Source organism: Athene cunicularia (assembly GCF_003259725.1).
Source record: "Athene cunicularia isolate RWA chromosome 4 unlocalized genomic scaffold, athCun1 chr4_part3, whole genome shotgun sequence".
NCBI classification, from domain to species: domain Eukaryota; kingdom Metazoa; phylum Chordata; class Aves; order Strigiformes; family Strigidae; genus Athene; species Athene cunicularia.
The window spans coordinates 4100135-4104043 of NW_020799100.1; positions in this window are offsets into that span (position 1 = coordinate 4100135).

A 3909-nucleotide genomic window follows, 5' to 3' on the forward strand; every position below is an offset into this window, starting at 1 on the left:
AGGGCAAAAGGACTGATGCTGTACTGGTACCCAATACCTTGTTGCAGTCATTTGCCCCCACAGACTTTCTTGGCTTTCTGATACCTGCATCAGCTGGCAGATAGAAAGGTGGAAACTCAGGTATCAGCATTGGAAAATAAAGGCTGATGGGGTGAAATAGCACATCTCCAAGCATGTATGCTGCAGTCCAGAAATTCAGTGGCTATTCCCAGTGATGTTGCTGACTCTGAGCCGAAGAAGCTCCTCAGTAAGGAAACTGCTTTGTCAATGCACTGTATATTTGTGCTGCCCCTCCAAAATGGGAACCATGTAACTGACTTATTCCTCCTGGAAATGATCAGGTATGTTTGGAAAGCTTTTCAGACACAGTAGCTTATTTTGAGGATATCATTGCATCGAGGGCCCTAGTAATTTTTCTGTGACCGGAGTGTTTCTGATTCACTGAGATGCTTTGAACTTTCAATGTGTGAATTTATACCAGCCTCTTCCTAGCTATTAGTAAGTGTTGCTACCCATGATCAAGACAGCCAACAGAACAAGCACAATGCACTCTGACCAACACTGGACAAATCCAGTAAGGACCCAACATCAGTCCAAATCAACTGTTTGGCTGAAATCTTACCAAGCGCTGAGCAAACACCTAGTGATACTAGCAAGTGGTCAAGTACAAGTTAATGCCAGGCTAACTTTCTACAAGACCCTTGTTAAAGGTCTTGAGGACTAATCTTTTTCACACAGTTGTTGTCCTCCAGCATCCCTTTGAGGTGTTCATGGTCTCACTGATGGGAACAAGATGTTCAAGGTACACTGCGAGACTGGCTGGATGAGCTGTGGAGCTGATCAGCAGTGGTGAGGGTGCAGTTTCCTTACTACACCTGTCGTACTGTGTTCCACAAAGAAAAGTTATCGCTCTGGTCCTCTTCTGTGCTTCCGATTTCTGAACAGCTTAAACACATGGTGGGCCTTGTTTTTCTAGCCATCTGACACAACCGGAGCAGGACAGAGCTGTGAGAAGGCCGACCCCACCAAGCTGTTGCTAGTGTTAAGATGAAATCTGGCTGTTGGCTGCAGAGCAGGTGAACTTACTCTAGACCTCAGGCAATTCTAGGGAGCAGAAGGTGGCATTTCTAACCGTGGATGACTTTCCTGAATTTAAAGTGTATTTATGTAATCCATTGATTTGTTGGAGGACTCCCTGGTGACTCCAGATTTTTTCACAGCAGCCTCCCTGTTCTATCACCTCTGGCTGAAGAGGAGGTGTCATTCCATCTTGGCAGGTAATGACGTGGCCTCACAGCTGTTTGCATCTCTGCTGTTTCCTGGACAGCACCAACATGATGTACACAGGCCAGAGGCCTTCAGTGCTTGGTGACTCCAGCTGGGAAAGGGCTTCACAGTCAATCTCGGCAACATGCTACTGCAAGTATTGGAATCTGCCTGCTTGCTATGGGACCTTGAAGCAAATTTTATGCCTTGGTCCTTACATTCAAGATATTGCCTGGTCTGGGTCCTGGCTGTGGGATGCAGGGTACAGTTGACAGTTGCTTAAAAACGTAGCATGTGTTTGCAAAACAAATCCCATCTGTAGCAATAATGGTGGGGACAGAACTTTCTGAAGGGAAGGCACAAGACTGTGCATGGAGGTCTCCGAGCATCGTTGCAAACCTTGATGCCTTCTGTGCCAAGAGCCAGGCATCCTAAAATTTCTTCTAGTTTTTGTTTTCATCTCAAGCTTCCTATAGCATAAATACATGGTAATCTGTAATACTGAAACAAAGCAAGCCCCTAAAATTTGCCAAATCCACACTTCTTAGGAGTGTGTCCCTGCTCCTGGCTTGTAACCTTCTGCACCCTCCTTTGCCTTGGCTCTGGTACCTGCCTGACTCCTCAGTATGCTGGTTCAATCTGCTAATCCATCAGAAAATTAACCCAACAAAAAAAGGAGGTTGAATTTTAGGCTTTGTTTGTTTATTTTTTGTTCGGTTAGTGAGCTGCCTTGGCTCCCAGAGGGGTCAGGTGAAGGCCAGCGCTGGGGTGTGGGAGGAAGTGGGATTGCACAGCCTGGAAGAGGTTGCAGCAGAAGGTTGGATTTGCTCAGCCAACTTTCTAGACTGTTTTCTTGGTGCACGGAAGGAAAGTGCTCAGTCGTGGGGATCAGGTGCAACATGCACTGCAGGAGAATTTCTTTCAGCAGTGGCAGTTCTGGGGGTGAGTAGAAGCTTTCCCTATGGGGGTTATGTTCACCCATTTGCTACTCAGTCCTCCGTTGCTTTCAAAACCATGCTGCGAGTGCTAGGACAAAACCTTCAACCCAGCTGTCTCTCAGCTACCAAAATATCTCCTTTGCCCCTTGACCAGCTGTCAAAACTTCCCTGCCTTCCTAGAACAAGCATTTTAGGGAATGTGTTTCCCTTGGCCTATGAGAAATGGGAGGGATGCTCTGGAGATGACTAGCAGGACTGTGCGTTTTCTGCCAGGTGCCTGCCCTAAGTAAGATCTTAAGCAAGCCTGTCACCCCTTGCCTTTGTAATCCTCCCAGCTTGGTGTGCTCTGTCGGGTGAGATTGTGGTTTGAGGAAGAAAAGTGTTTTGGAGCAAAAAATTGTGCAACTTCAGAGCCAAGAAAAAAGCCTTAATTATAGTTTAAAACACTTTAAAGTATCCCTAAAAATAGGTGTGAGGGATGTTTGTCAGCTACAAAGAGATTATCCTGCAATAGTATCTCTTGTCTTATTTTATGATGATGCTACAGAATACAGTCCCTCAGGTAGCCTCATTAATGTTTATGAATGAACACCTTGCTTTATGCTTTTGGTTTTAGAAGGCAGAAATAGGGCAAGGGGCTAGTCATACTGGTTTTACCGTATATGCTTTGGAAAGCCCAAGGACACGATGTTAAGTCTCTATAAGCCTTGGTGGTTCTGCATATGGATGACAGTTGGATTTGGGCACTTGCTAGACCAGCTGAGGTGTCCCCTAAGGGAGGAATCCAGGCAGGGCTTTGGCTAAAATCATTGGTGAAGTTCTGCACCCTTCCCACTGGATCTGTCAGCAGGAGGCTGGCACTCCTCTATGTCTCATCAGTCATTTTGTTTTGATCTCTGCCAGCAAAAGCAACCTGTAGCTATATATTGTTATAGCCATAAGCGCTTCCACAGGGCAGTATCTGGTAAACCTTACTGCCTGTCAGCATCTCAGCCCAGGGTGGAGGCTTCTTTTCGCTATCTATTCCTCAAAGAAGGCAACTGTTTCTTCTGGCTATCATAAAAGAAGGGTGGCAGTTACGCCCAGCCCATAACAGCATGTGGTGGTTTCTGAGTCTTACCACTCCAGCCTTAAAATAACAGCTCTTTTTTCTGAGCCAACCAACAATTGTGGTCAGCCACTAATACCAGTTTAACCATTTGGCAGCTGCCCTATAGGAAATGGCTCTTTCAAGAGAGCCAAAGGAGCCGTGTCCCCTTGGCCCCAGAGCCACACTGGGTTGGTTTCAGTCAGAAGGGCATGTTTACAGATTTCCCTGTATACAACCAGCCCCTGTAACAACCACCAAATCCTAGAAAGTTAATACCAAACAAACTGTGGAAGTAGAAATAGTAACTCAAGTTAACTGTTTTGGTGTTTCATCTGATGCATGAGTGCGTTAAACTCTCTGGTTCCCCCCCTCGCACAGAGACACGCGGTTTCTTGCTCTGTACTTGCTTTTCCATCCATCGCGTGTTGGGACAGTCTGCGGAGTTTATTTTGGGCTGTGTTCCCTCCCCGTTCTGCACGGGAGTACCGGCTCTGCAGGCAGCGCCATCGGAACTGGAGTCGGGCCCTCGCGGTTTGAGGGCAGAAATTAGTAATAAAGGGCTAGGGCAGGCCGGGGGGTCCCCCGCGGGACGCTGCCGTCGCTGTTCCGCACTCC